Source organism: Mytilus californianus, unplaced genomic scaffold (genome assembly GCF_021869535.1).
Source record: "Mytilus californianus isolate M0D057914Y unplaced genomic scaffold, xbMytCali1.0.p SCAF_2, whole genome shotgun sequence".
In the NCBI taxonomy this organism is placed as follows: Eukaryota; Metazoa; Mollusca; class Bivalvia; order Mytilida; family Mytilidae; genus Mytilus; species Mytilus californianus.
This window is the reverse complement of record NW_026262668.1, coordinates 139,801,491-139,817,695: the sequence shown is the minus strand read 5'-3', so window position 1 is coordinate 139,817,695 and position 16,205 is coordinate 139,801,491. Positions and strand designations below refer to the sequence as shown.

Here is a 16,205-nt window from a genome sequence, read left to right as displayed (position 1 = left end):
ATTAAGGCGTTTGATGGGCATAAAATCTACATAAGTCATTGTGCAAAGGGGGGACTATCTTAATTGGGATAAGTTCCATATTGTGACTTAGATAAATATGTGATAAATAATGAGATTGATATATTTCTGTAGGTAGGGAGACATAATGCACATAAGAATACAGGTGAATGCTGGGAAAAAATCAAGTGGGCACAATGATATTGTCAGTTCACTGTTTTTCTGGTTTATATGGAAATGATGGGGATCAAACATAGTCAAGAAGTTTGAAGCCTTACAGCAAATATGCAAGACAAAATTCCAAGTTATCAATACTAATATATGTCAGACTGATGTATCATAATCATCTGAAGGGAGTTATTTAGTACATTAAAAAAACAATAATTTCATATGAAACCATCTCCACTCTTGCTACATTTGAAAGAAGAGGTTTTCAGCAATAAGAAATGAAAGAAATTAAGAGTGCAAGTCCAGTAAGAAATATTTAGGTTGATGTCACAAAATTGTACCCTTTAGTGGAGAATGGCCTGCTTTGTTTTAGACTACATATACGCTTAGCTGGATTTTTACCAAACTAGCTCTTAACAAGAAAAAGTCTGCAAGAAGCCATGTCAATCTACCTGGATATTGGAATTCTGTGTCCAGGGTGATTTCTGATTTTGCAGCCACAGAACTCAAAAAGGGATGAAGAACCAGCAGATGCAATTTTTTGTTTGATACTGTAACGGAGTCAAGGCGACCACTCTGCCATAAGACATAAAAAAGGAAATTATATCTCTAAAATTATGTGATGTAACATACATGCTAAGGGTTCAACATATGCTGTGGAAGTGAATTCCACAGTACAACTGTGAATGGGAAAAAAAATGCACTTAAAGTAATCTGTTCTGGTGCTGAATGTTTGATATTGTAGTGAACTGGTGAATCTGGTGTTTTTCACTGGCTGTGGTGAAAGGTAAAGGTTTGAATCTACTGCTATAAGTTTATGTGTGATTTTGTACATTGAATGATTGATGTTTCTGCAAGTTTCAAGTGACTTCCATTTAAGATGATCAATCATGGAAGTGACACTACTGGTGTTATGGTACCTGTTGGTGCTGCCCTTCTTTGTACTTTTTCAATGTTATTTTTTTGTTTTTGGGTGTTAGGAGACCAAAGTGAAGAGCAGTATTCTAGGTTGATCGTCCATAGATTTGTAAGCCAAACTTTTTGTTTCTTCCTAATTTATTTTTAAGTTTCTTTTTAAAAAGCCCAAGATCTTATTTGCATTAGCAGTGATGTTGTTAATAGGGGTATCCAACGACATGTTGTTGGATAAGGTGATACCAAGATATTTTGCTGTGTTGACGGATTCTAAAATGTGGCCTTTAAGTACATAGTCATGTTTGTATGGTGACTGTGATCTTGTTACAGTGAGGGAGTTGCATTTTTCTGGGTGGAATTACATACCCCAAGTTTGTTCCCATTTGGCTAGGCAGTTTAAGTAATTTTGTAGGATGGTACAATCTTGCTGATTTTTAATAGTTCTGTATACAGTCATCTGCGAACAAGAATGTTTTTGATGTTACCGTTGTCACCAGTGTAACCATTCTCATGTAGCAGTTACAAATTCTGATATGTTGATTTTAGGAAACATTTCTAGATATATATGATATGTCCAAAAATGTGTCCTAAAAACAACACATCAGAATTTGTAACCCCTACATGATAATGGTTACAATAGGTAACAAGAGTTACAAATTAGCAAATGCTGAGTTACACAAATTCTGATATGTTGATTTAATGACACATTTCTAGACATAAATGAGGCTGATACCCAATTCCAGGTATTTCCCCTTATGCCATAATTATCCATCTTCCTTAATATTTTTTTGTGAGGTACCTTATCAAATGCCTTGGAGAAGTCTAATATAAGTTGAACGAAGGTAACATAAAAATAGGGTAATTTGTGTCTTAAATGGACAGTCCAAATGTATATAGTATGGTGATGGAATAGATCCCTGTATGTATAATACTATTAATAGTGAATTATATAGTTTATTACTTTAATGCTACTTGTGCCTCATGTTTTAAACTGAGCACCCTAGACCTGCTGGGATAGAATAACTAATCGAAGAATTCAAATAGAGAAAAATATTCAACAAGTGACCGAACAACACATTAATTCACGAATGCGCGTAGCGCATGAGTTAATTATCAGTGTTGTTCGGTCACGAGTTGAATATTTTCGATATTTGAATTCTTTGATTAGTTATTCTTTTTATTATATTGGCAAATGGCTTTTTTTGATGAAATTGATGTAGAAAATGTAACGAACTATATCTTTTTTCTACGCATTCACAATTTGTTTTGATCCGATGTTATCGACGTCTTGACAACGCCTATTGTTGTATGACATCAGAGAGTGAAATAAACATGTGAAATTATCGGTTTTTATTTGACTGGGAAATCAATGTAATTCAATGCTACCAATGTAATAATCCTAGGTAAAAACATCCATGTCCTTTATTTTAAAAGGTAAATATAAATGTTATGTTTTAATATTGTTTAAGAGTTGTGTATCAACTTTTTTAATATAATGTTTGTCCCCAGACTAATTTTCCTAGGAAATCATGTCCATGTCATTGATATTCCTAGGTAAAAACGTTCATGCCATTTATTTTAAAATGAAAATTTTAATGAAACAAATTATTTACATGTTAACAATGGAAATTCAATTTTTATGTTTCAATATTGTTTAAGAGTTGTGCATTAATATTTTAATAAAATTCATGTCCCCAGACTAATTTTCCTAGGAAATCATGTCCATGTCATTAATATTCCTAGGTAATAACGTCCATTCCCTTTATTCTGAAAGTTAAATTTAAATGTTATGTTTTAATATTGTTTAAGAGTTGTGTACTAATATTTTGATAAAATTTATGTCCCCAGACTAATTTTCCTAGGACATCATGTCCATGTCATTAACATGCCTAGGTTATAACGTCCGGCAATGACCTTTTATTTTAATAGGAAAAATTAATGAAACTTTCCAATCTTAACTAAGAAAATGTTTTTTTTTTTTATTTTCAATAATTTTTAAAATATAATAAAAATTACTAGAAAAACATGTCTTAGGACAATTTTACCTAGGAAAATAAGTGCCAGACATATTTTACTAGCTATGGACTTATTTTCCTAGGAAAATTTGTCCTGGGACTTAAATTCCTAGTAAAATAATGGTCATGGACTTGATTAACTAGGAAAAAAAGTCTGGCGGACAAATTTTACTACCGGACCAAATTTACTGTTACAGAGTTACACAAATTCTGATATGTTGATTTAATGACACATTTCTAGACATAAATGAGGCTGATACCCAATTCCAGGTATTTCCCCTTATGTCATAATTATCCATCTTCCTTAATATTTTTTGTGAGGTACCTTATCAAATGCCTTGGAGAAGTCTAATATAAGTTGCATGAAGGTAACATAAAAATAGGGTAATTTGTGTCTTAAATGGACAGTCCAAATGTATATAGTATGGTGATGGAATAGATCCCTGCATGTATAATACTATTAATAGTGAATTATATAGTTTATTACTTTAATGCTACTTGTGCCTCATGTTTTAAACTGAGCACCCTAGGCCTGCTGGGATAGAACCCCTAGCTTATAATTGGATGTGACAATCTGCTGTTGCAATTTTAACTTGGTGGTGGGTATGCCAGGTAGAGTTGATTCAATATCATTTATACCAGTATCTTGAACAATTGTCAATTGAGTTATAGGCGAAATTATACTGGTTTGTGCACCAAATTTTTCTCACTGTAACATGCACACAATTGCTTACAGTAATAGTTGCTAAACCGTATTACGCTACAAAAGTAATGGTACTCCAGATAGTGGAGGGAAGAATAAAGAAGAAGTATGTAAGATCATGTAAGGAAACCCTAAAAACAAATATTTTTTTGGATTTTGGCCTTTTTTATCTTCGTGGCACTGGATGCCCTGTAAGAACTTTGGCAATATATTTCTTTGTAGTGATGCTTTGAATGTACAAATGAAATTACTCAAGGCACTGACAGTCTGTGCTTTTCAAAATATATCAGTTGTGGCCACTTGTGACAAGGGTTGTTGTGATACAAAGTCCATTTCCGGTAAGTAGATTACAATTCAATCATGCGAGATATTGACTTCTGCAAAATTAATGTAAAATTACAGTCAATTTTGTGTGGACTGAAAGAAAACATTTTAAATAATGTTAAGATAGCTTTCATGTAATTAAAAAGACGAGTTAGGTCACGGAATCCCTTTTCTTGTTTCAAAACAAAATAGACTTCAGTATTTACTATAGATTTCTGTAACGTTATAAAATCAGTTCATCTGAGTTATCTCTCCTAATATGGTTGATTTGTACAATAATTGAATGAAACAAAAATTATTCTGTTTTTTTCAAAAACATTAGAAATGATAGAATTAAACACATACTATTCTTCCTTCAGATGAAAAATGTTACAAATCAATTGCATTCCTTTGTTAAAATTTGCCTATTTCAGTAAATAGTTGTACTATAGTTTGTGCCATGTTAATTCAAAGATGGCTGAAGCGGACTCACGATCAATCTCACCGAGCGTGCGAGGACTGTATAGCCAGCCAAGGTCGTTAAAAACTCACATCATCATCAACCTCACACGATAAGGAGATGACTGCACATGTGTAGCAGGAGAAGTAGGACAGACAATTTACATGTTTTAGCTTTCACGGCTGGTAATCTACACACGCAGAACAATCGGTTCTGCAATGAAAACCGTGAGGGGATTTTCCGGTTATGCTTGAGTGGAGTAATTGTCACCGCTTCAAAAGGTATGTACATTTCTAAATCGTAATTTTCTAATTCAACTGATCAAAATATTGCAAATCGAAGAATGGTATGCTGTGGTGAATACTTTAACGAAGAGACACATGTATCATTTACTGTTGTGCATGGAGTAAAACTCCTACAAAAACAATCGTCCCACGAGTAATTGCCGATAAAAGTGACATTTAAATTTTGAGATGGTTCTACAGACCTACAAGTTCAGATTTAGTTTTTTTTTTATGTATACCGTATTGGATGTCGTTTTTGGCGGCGTGTACGCTGTCCGAGGTTAATAGACGTCTTAATAAATCTAAAAACTGCAAATTTTCATTATTTCATGCGTGAGAGGATCGGTTCTGAGTGAGGACATCGTGAATGCGTGAGGGGAAGTGCAATCATATCTTTTTATCGAACAATGAAACAATCACTTCAAAGAAAGGCTAGTAACTTGCATAGTTTTATTGAAGTTCATACTAAATATAAATTGACAATTGAAATGGAAATGGCTACAACGTAAATATAAGTGGTTTAGATTTATGATTGACTATGTTTTTTCTCTCGTGTGCATGTATTTAGACTTTAATCTATGATTTAGATGGATAGAATACGCCACCATTGCCTGCGGTGTGATAAGTAATATACTCAACGTTCAAAGCTGAACTTCCATGTAAAGCTGGTACATGAAAACACACTAGACACAAAGTGCAGCTAAAATGTTTGCACTTCCCCTCACACATTCACGATGTCCTCAAACAGAACCGATCCCCTCACGCATGAAATAATGAAAATTGGCAGTTTTTAGATTTATTATGATGTCTATTAACCTCGGACAGCGTACACGCCGCCCAAAACGACATTCAATCCCGTTGACAGAAAAAAACTAAATCTGAACTTGTAGGTCTGTTAATAGAACCATCTCAAAATTGAAATGTCACTTTTTTCGGCAATTACTTCGTGGGACGATTGATTTTGTAGGAGTTTTACTCCATGCACAACAGTAAATGATACAAGTGTCTCTTCGTTCAAGTATTCACCACAGCATAGCATTCCCCGATTTGCAATATTTTGATCAGTTGAATTCGAAAATTGCGATTTAGAAATGTACATACCTTTCGAAGCGGTGACAATTACTCCACTCAAGCATAACCGGAAAATCCTCTCACGGTTTTCATTGCAGAACCAATTGTTCTGCGTGTGTAGATTACCAGCCGTGCTTTATCATTAGAAGCCTGAAGTATAAGAAAATTGTTTGGGATGCCAGACATATTACTACTTAGAGTTAGTTTAAGAATGACTGTTTCTCGAAGTGTTTTAAAAGATGTCAATTGCTAGCATGACCACGTGGGGGTTGCTGACCTAAAATTTCAGAGTGTGGTCGGAACTGCAAATACATACACAAACACATTCCTGCAGTGATTATTAGTCAACCTGAATGTTGAAATTTCAAAACCAACCAATTCGCTGCCGTTCTAACTTGTTTTACGTATTCATTTCACTCTATTTTCATTTATGTCGGTTAATATAAAAGCTCATTAGAGCTTATGTTATGTCCTTGTTTGTATACTGTGCCGACTCTAAATAAAGCTTATTTATTTATTTACTCTAGGTTAGCAACCCTCACGTGGCCCGCCGACCGTATTTTCATGAAAATTGAAATCAAAATAAAAGAAAACCAGGGGTGATCTCAGGTGCTCCTCAGTGGAAGGTATTCAGATCCTTCACCACATGTGACACCCGTCGTGTTACTCCTATGGAATATGTATTAAGTTATATCAAGTGATTAGGCATCAAGTAATATCAGATTGGTAGTTGGCACTTATCTAACCCTGGGAACCGTATATCAATATATATATGTTCCTGTCTAACCCTAAGACATCACAAAATTCATAGACCATCGGTCATGTAAATTTTCAGTCTAACCTTGAAACTTGTACGAATGTGAAATTTAGAAATTGAAATAAGTTTGTCATGACAAAGATCGACAAAGGATAGACAAGACTGTTTGTTACCAGTATAAACACCACAGGCAAACAAAAAAGGCACAAAGAACTACACTTGAAACTTAAGCAAGATCAACACGAACCCTTTTTTTAAAAAAAAACCAGCCCAATAGAGATTCGGGAGTGGGTGGTTGGATTTTCATGGAAAAAACTTGGACAAATATATTACTTTAAAAAAAGAAGATGGGAGTAAACGGTTTGACTTGTATTCGTATTAAACGGCAAACTCTATGATGTATGTCTGCGTCACGATATGCCAAATACTGGTAATAAGACAAATGATCAAATGCATAATGTCTGTTAAGATGAGGTTCAAATAAGAAATAAATTTGGAAATCGTGATTTTCACGGTATTTATGGGAGACATGGATGCATTTTTATCAGGGAATAAGCTACGTCAATCTTTTATTGAAGCCATGCGAGAAATCTGGTGGTCACATGGCTTCAATAAAACTCTTGTCCCTTGATGTTCGTTTTTTTCTTTTTGGAGGATTATTAATTGCCTTATTGAATTGATTAATTTTCATCAGTTGCTACGCATGCTTATTTTTTCCGCAGTTTGTGTTGCAGCATATTTATTTTCATCCTGTCTTGGGCAAGATTATTTATTTTTTCAGCTAGTTCCATGCCAGGATATTCATTTTCAAAATCCCTCCTGCTACCCCTTCAACCCCGCTTTTCCAGAAAATCAAACGTCCATCCCCTAAAGCCCCTGTTGAACTGTCGTTAATAGATGAACATATGAGAAGAATGGTGACAATATAATTCTTGTTATAATTGAAAACTTGTTTAACAAAATATATAAATGTGGTTGTACTCCAGCAATCTTCAAAAGTGGTATTATAAACTGTGTTTACAAAACAGGGGAAACATCAGAATAACACCGATTCATACAGACGTATAATAATTTGTAGTGTTACAGGGGAAATATTTTAAAAATTACTTCAAAATAGAATTATACAAATATTAGAACATAAACCTTAGAAATGACTGTCTATCTATCGGAATAATGTAGTGGGGAAAAGCCAGTAATTTCTCAAGATATTGCCGAGTCTGATCAATATTTAATAATGTATTGTAAACTCAATTGTCCCTCAATTGATAACTGCAATGAGAGAATGAATACAGCTGAATCTGCTGTTCTGTCTGGTCATTAAAAGCACTATACTGATTATAGTCCAAGGAGCAATTTTGGCTTAACATATATATATATATATATTCTATGGTATGCTAACCTTTGTATTTACACCATTAGACGTATCCATTAAGACCCCCATTAAAGCGTAGGATGTTCTTCGCGCCATCTTTATTCTTTTAGTTATAAGATTTGTCTTGCCACAGTTTTTTCTGTATACCAATATCAGTATAGCTTTCAACTTCCTCAAGCTGACTGTCAAGTATTGTACATCTAAATCACCTCCAGAAACCGTCCAAAATATTTGGATTTCTCAAGGACTGGATACGTTGTCAATAAAAAAGGAGTGCATTAGAGCCATAATAGATACTGGAGTATAATCTTACAAAAGGATAGGCTAAGATTAAATGGAAATAGAGTAGAAGACAAAAAAATACCCGGTTTGAAACGAAGACGAATAAGAGTCAAGACATTGATTTTTTTTTTATTTTAAAGTGCAAGATATTAGAAAAATATTAGAAAGCATTTATCTCAAAGTCTACATAATTGATTGGAAAAGGTGGACTGTTGAGTGTTCGTTATTAAAATATGTAAACAACTGTTGCAGTCGATCGATGATGGACATAACACACTTTATTAATGGTACTACTGACCAGCATGATATCTCATCAGATTGAATACGGGTTTAACGCCACTTTCAGTACTATTGGCTATTTCGTGGCGTGTCAGGAGAAAACCACCGACCTCCGGTAGGAAAACTGACAATCCTTGTCAATTAATATTGGAGTCGAGCACACATGCCACTTGCGGGGTTCGGACTCGCATCCTCAGTGTTGACCAATCTAATTAGATTGAGTGTTGACAAGTTAATTAGTGATAAGGTTTTTCTTGAGTAAATTTCATTGGTCATATTATTATCTACAATATTCTACAATATATTATGGAAAACATATAGTCCCGATACTATTAGGCTAACTCATTCACACAACTACCATTCAGCCCATTCTACCATTATTGTTTTGAAATTTTACACAGAATACAAAAAGAAAAGATTGGTTATTTGAAAAAGTCAAAAACTACTTAGACCTCTCGGCCACCGAGGCCCCTTGTATGTATACAGAGGAAATTAGAAATAAAAAGCTCTACATTTTATTAAAGCAAAAAATGACTTTTTATATTGAAGGAATGTTGCTGTGATTGGATATACTTTTAGCAAAATGAAGACCTTTTAATTGTAGAAACCTGTGCATTCCATTCTTTCGGTGGTGGGTTTGTGTACATATACTGCCTATATTCTACTGTGTATTGCGTAGTATAATAATAGTTCGCTGATATATATTTCTTTAATCATTGTAATATTTGATATTTTTTTCGTTTTTCCTGTCTAATTAACGATGGTAACCAGATTAAATATGTCAAAATAAGGAGATGTGGCATGATTGCCAATGAGACAACTATCCACCAAAGTTCAAATGAAGTGGATGTAAGCAATTATAGGCAACCGTACGGCCTTCAACAATGAAAAAAAACCCATACCGTATAGTCGGTTAAAAAAGGCCCCGACATTAAAAATATGAACCAATTCAATTGAGAAAACTAAAGGCCTAATTTACAACAAAACAATTTACGAAAAACAAATATGACAGACATGAACCAACATCTTCTGACTTGGGACAGGCACATAAAGAATGTGGCGGGGTTAAACATGATTGTGAGCGCTCAATCCTCCCCCTAACCTGGGACAGTGGTGTAACAGCACAACATAAAACAAACTAAAAAAAATCAGTTGAAAAAGGCTCAACTCACCAGTTCAATACAAAGGAGAAAAACATCAAACAAAAACACAGACCGGACGTTGCAGGGTATTTATCCATCCCTCATCCCTAAAAACAAAAAGACACCAAGTACAGATCTGAGAGTACTCGCAGCAACTGACGGCTAGTACAAAGCCAATAACAACTACTAGTAATAAAAAATCATGTATCTAAGACTAAAAAATCAATCAGTACACATCCAACATCCAATGGATTTAGTGTAAAGACGCGTCATTAACAGGGAAAAACATGACCTTGTGCAATGCCAAAATATAGGTATCGACAGATTGTAGTACCATGAAAGTACATATGTGTATAACAATAATATTTAGTATGGTTTTAATTTACTGATAACAAAATCAATATTTATACCAATAAAACAATATTCAAAGATTTAATTACAGTGTTGAATTGGTAGGCTTTTAGAATAAGTTTATTTATAGGATTGATAAGTTCACCCGGATCGTATCTAAATTTCCGGGCTCGGTTAACAACATCACCGTAAAATTTAGGATGTGCTATTTTCCGTTTGAAATAAGTTTTCTAGAGGTACAGCCAAACTTGCAAACCAAATCTGTGTATCTATGGAAGAATTTAGTAAAGGTTTTTAAGTAATTTGTGGTAACGAAATCCCTGACTTAATAATTTACTAGCAATACATAGATTACGCTCATTGGAATCCAAACGTCACTACAGACACGGGCATAGCGAACGTGTTGGGATATATAAACACCGTAAGACGGTACCAGAAGAACATTCACCGTCAAAAAAACGGAAAATTAACAATAGGGAAAGAAAAATCATCCCTATTAGTCGTAAGCTTTTGTGTAGAGTTTCTGGTGTAACACTGAAATATCTAAATCTAGGAAAGGACAGTTATTGCTATTATTATTTGATTTATTTAAAGTAAGTTCCTTTGGGTAAATTTCAGCAGTATATTTACAGAATTCTTGATTATTTAACGAAAAAATATCAAGATAACGGTAATTGTTGTTGAAGTTATCAATTAAATGGAATTTAGACGGTTCTTTACTGAGTTTGGCCATAAACTGCGATTCATAACAGTATAGGAACAAGTCTGCCATTGAAGGGGCACAAATGGTGCCCATAGGAATACCTACAACCTGTCGATAAACTTTATTGCCGAGACGGACATAAATGTTGCCAAGGAGAAAATTTACGACTTTAATCATCTCATCACACCTCCAGTAAGTATATTTAGCATACTTACCTTTCTCATTTAAGAGAAAGGCTTTATATGAGTTGCAGCAAATAAATTTGCAATCAGATTTATCAAACAACCATTTAATTAAATAGGAAAATTTTTGTTTGATAAGATTGTGTGGAAGTGTAGTATAAAGAGTTGAAAAGTCAAAACTGTCAAACGAACCAAAAGGACCATAAGAAGCATCTAAAACATCCAAAGAATTTTTTACACTCCAAAAATGGTTAATTCCAATATTTTCATATGTTTTATTACAAAAATTAATGATAAGTTATTTGATAGTAGTTAAGGTACTCGTTAAAAGCACAGAAAGATTAGTAGTAGAACACTTACTAGAGGCCGAGATGAAACGATACTTTACTAGTTTTTTGTGTAGTTTAGGTAACCAATACATAGTGGGGACCTTCAAATGTTCAGAGTAGGCCTTAAGTTGAGCTGTGGTAGTGCCATGATTATTTACTTTATGATTCTCTATGCATGGAGCGTACGGCCTTGAATGTAGTTGAATGTATAATTTCATTCTTAAGGATTTCCGTGTAGTATTTACGTCATACCACCACCACATTGTTGGCTGCTTTGTCTGCCCGTACAAACACAAATTGGCTGCTTTGTCTGCCCGTACAAACACAAAACGCTTTTCGATTACTTGAATTTGGTTTTAATACTAGAAATGGGCGTATTACTTACTCTTTTATTTATTTCTAAATTATTTTCGAAATGTGATATGCGAATATCAACAATATTCAGACATTTATTTAAATAGGAATCAAGTGACTTTTTGTCAGATTTCTCCCGTTTACACCATTTTTTACAATACAGGATGACAGAGCATCTTTAATAACCTGACGACACTCTTCCAATTTATTTTCCACGGTGGACGATATTTTGGTCTTTTTTTCTGAAAGTTTATAACCTCTCGGTATTTAACGATGTTGAGGTTCCCTGTAATTACATGGTCATAGGGATCATACCTAAACTTCGATGTTTCACAGTCTCGTGTTGAAGGAGCATTATTTTCTTTTCTAACGTTTAGATGTAACTGACGTAAAATTAAAAATTAAACTTCTGTGGTTTTTTTTACGTATATAAGAAATTATAGGCGTCTCAATGTTATCAAAATATGGAGGTATTAAGTTTTGAACGGTAGAGTTATGAAAAGTACTAGACAAATTAATAAAATCAATACCTCTATAAATGTATTTTTCTTTTAGAAAATACTTTTTATGATCTTCAGGTTTGTCAATTTGAGTGAACAGTCTATTGTTACAAAAAGCTATGATAATACGTGTACATTCATATTTTAGACTTAAAAACGATATTGTATCACACTCGTTATAAATATTATGTAATTTACCAATTGGCATAATAATTGATGTCTACAATTGTTTTTAAATATAGATAAAAAAAATTATCAAGTGTAAAAATAGAACGATGTTTATTTCGTTGATTGTGGTTAATGCGATTGCCATGAGACCTATGATTGCGTTGTCTTTTATCAACAATAGTCATGATATCAATAGAGGAATTTTTAGATATGTTCCCTTGGCCCATGATATTGCATTTAGACCTAGGGGATACGCTGTCTGGAGTCGTTTAATCCAAGAAAGTTTGCAAATTTTACGATAATCTTCAAACTGTTTATATGATTGTCCTGGATGTTTATGGACGGTATGAAGTGGTTGGTATTTTATAAATTTAATTCATATTGTATTTGTGTTTATCTAATGTAAATTAAACTTTTGAATTTCTTAGGTCTACGGAAGCGTTATAGATTTTCCTGTGTTCGTATGAAAAATTCACGTCCAGTTTGCCCTACATATTGAATACTACATTTCGGTTTTGTTCATGTTACAAGATATATGAAACTTTGGGTTTTTCGAGTAATGTCATTGGAAAGGAGACAGAATAAGTTCTTCCGTTCACTGATGACCAAACGGTATTATCTGAAGATAATCTGGAGCAGGTTTGTCATTTTCTGGCATTGCACGGGAATATTTGTGGATATCCATGTTCGTTTTTGTTGAACAATCTAGCTGCAGAGGCATTGCCTCCTTTAACACAATTGTGAAATGTGCTAAATTTAGAAGGTGAATTTCGATTAGCGGCAGTTGAATTTATGTGTTTATAAGCAGTGGTACAGGTAGTATAGGCCTACTATCCATGTTCGTATACTAAAATAGCTGTCAAATTGACTGGTATTGTCATCGATTTTTAATTTAAAAAAACTGTCCATTTGCTTGTTATTGACATCGATTGTCAGGTAAAACACTGTCCATTTGCTTGGTATTGACATCGATTGTCAGATAAAAAAAAACTGTCCATTTGCTTGGTATTGACATCGATTGTCAGTAAAAAATGAAGTCAATAGTCCAATGAACAGATGTACAAACTAAGTTAATCACTAATTGTGTAAAGCCAATAGTTCATTGAATAGATGCATCAACTACGATAATTTGTAAGTCAATAGTATAATGTACAGATTTACCAAATTCGAGCAATTGTTCAAAGTCAATACTGTAATGAACAGTTGTACCAAATTCGAGTAATTGTTTAAAGCCAATAGTGTAATAAACAGATGTACCAACTATGGTAATTGTTTAAAGCCAATAGTCCAATGAACAATTGTACCAACTAGGGTCATTGTTTAAAGCCAATAGTCCAATGAACAGTTGTTCCAACTAGGGTAATTGTTTAAAGCCAATAGTGTAATGAACAGTTGTACCAAATAGGGTAATTGTTTAAAGCCAATAGTCCAATGAACAGTTGTACCAACTAGGGTAATTGTTAAAAGTCAATAGTCCAATGAACAGTTGTACCAAATTCGAGAAATTGTTTAAAGTCAATAGTGTAATAAACAGATGTACCAACTAGGGTAATTGTTTAAAGCCAATAGTCCAATGATTCGCAATGAAGAGTTGTACCAACTAGGGTAATTGTTTAAAGTCAATAGTCCAATGAACAGATGTACCAACTAGGGTAATTGTTTAAAGCCAATAGTCCAATGAACAGATGTACCAACTAGGGTAATTGTTTAAAGCCAATAGTCCAATAAACAGTTGTACCAACTAGGGTAATTGTTTAAAGCCAATAGTCCAATGAACAGTTGTACCAACAAGGGTAATTGTTTAATGCCAAGAGTGTAATAAACAGTTTTACCAACTATGGTTATTGTTTAAAGTCAATAGTGTAATGAACAGTTGTACCAAATTTCGAGTAATTGTTTAAAGCCAATAGTGTAATAAACAGATGTACCAACTATGGTAATTGTTTAAAGCCAATAGTCCAATGAACAATTGTACCAACTAGGGTAATTGTTTAAAGCCAATAGTCCAATGAACAGCTGTACCAACTAGGGTAATTGTTTTAAGCCAATAGTGTAATGAACAGTTGTACCAACTAGGGTAATTGTTTAAAGCAAATAGTCCAATGAACAGTTGTACCAACTAGGGTAATTGTTAAAAGTCAATAGTCCAATGAACAGTTGTACCAAATTCGATAAATTGTTTAAAGTCAATAGTGTAATGAACAGATGTACCAACTAGGGTAATTGTTTAAAGCCAATAGTCCAATGATTCGCAATGAACAGTTGTACCAACTAGGGTAATTGTTTAAAGTCAATAGTCCAATGAACAGATGTACCAACTAGGTTAATTGTTTAAAGCCAATAGTCCAATGAACAGATGTAACAACTAGGGTAATTGTTTAAAGCCAATAGTCCAATGAACAGTTGTACCAACTAGGGTAATTGTTTAAAGCCAATAGTCCAATGAACAGTTGTACCAAATAGGGTAATTGTTTAAAGCCAATAGTGTAATAAACAGATGTACCACCTATGGTAATTGTTTAAAGCCAATAGTCCAATAAACAGTTGTACCAACTAGGGTAATTGTTTAAAGTCAATAGTCCAATGAACAGTTGTACCAACTAGGGTAATTGATTAAAGCCAATAGTCCAATGAACAGTTGTACCAACTAGGGTAATTGTTTAAATCCAATAGTGTAATAAACAGTTGTACCAACTAGGGTAATTGTTTAAAGCCAATAGTCCAATAAACAGTTGTACCAACTAGGGTAATTGTTTAATGCCAATAGCATAATAAACAGTTGTACCAACTAGGGTAATTGTTTAAAGTCACTAGCATTATAAACAGTTGTACCAACTAGGGTAATTGTTTAACGCCAATACTGTAATGAACAGTTGTACCAACTAGGGTAATTGTTTAAAGCCAATTGTGTAATAAACAGTTGTACCAACTAGGGTAATTGTTTAAAGTCAATAGTGTAATAAACAGTTGTACCATCTAGGGTAATTGTTTAAAGTCAATAGTGTAATAAACAGTTGTACCAACTAGGGTAATTGTTTAAAGTCAATAGTGTAATAAACAGATGTAACAACTAGGGTAATTGTTTAAAGCCAATAGTGTAATAAACAGATGTACCAACTAGGGTAATTGTTTAAAGCCAATAGTGTAATAAACAGTTGTACCATCTAGGGTAATTGTTTAAAGTCAATAGTGTAATAAACAGTTGTACCAACTAGGGTAATTGTTTAAAGTCAATAGTGTAATAAACAGTTGTACCAACTAGGGTAATTGTTTAAAGTCAATAGTGTAATAAACAGATGTAACAACTAGGGTAATTGTTTAAAGCCAATAGTGTAATAAACAGATGTACCAACTAGGGTAATTGTTTAAAGCCAATAGTGTAATAAACAGTTGTTCCAACTATGGTAATTGTTTAAAGCCAATAGTGTAATACACAGTTGTACCAACTAGGGTAATTGTTTAAAGTCAATAGTGTAATAAACAGTTGTACCAACTAGGGTAATTGTTTAAAGCCAATAGTCCAATGAACAGTTGTACCAACTATGGTAATTGTTTAAAGTCAATAGTGTAATAAACAGTTGTACCAACTAGGGTAATTGTTTAAAGTCAATAGTGTAATAAACAGTTGTACCAACTAGGGTAATTGTTTAAAGCCAATAGTGTAATAAACAGTTGTTCCAACTATGGTAATTGTTTAAAGCCAATAGTGTAATACACAGTTGTACCAACTAGGGTAATTGTTTAAAGTCAATAGTGTAATAAACAGTTGTACCAACTAGGGTAATTGTTTAAAGCCAATAGTCCAATGAACAGATGTACCAACTAGAGTATTTGTTTAAAGCCAATACTGTAATGAGCAGTTGTACCAAA

At 33.5% G+C, this 16,205-nt stretch overlaps 1 protein-coding gene across 2 annotated transcripts in view; it reads right to left on the bottom strand.

Moving 5' to 3' along the window:
* LOC127731251 (peroxisomal carnitine O-octanoyltransferase-like) overlaps positions 1-4,136 on the bottom strand; it is a 53,592-nt gene extending 49,456 nt beyond the window's left edge. For both annotated transcript variants that reach the window (XM_052240281.1, XM_052240279.1), the window contains exon 1: positions 4,050-4,136. The gene's annotated coding sequence lies outside the window, so the exon portion shown is untranslated. The remainder of the gene's footprint in view (positions 1-4,049) is intronic.
* Between the last annotated feature and the right edge of the window lie 12,069 nt (positions 4,137-16,205).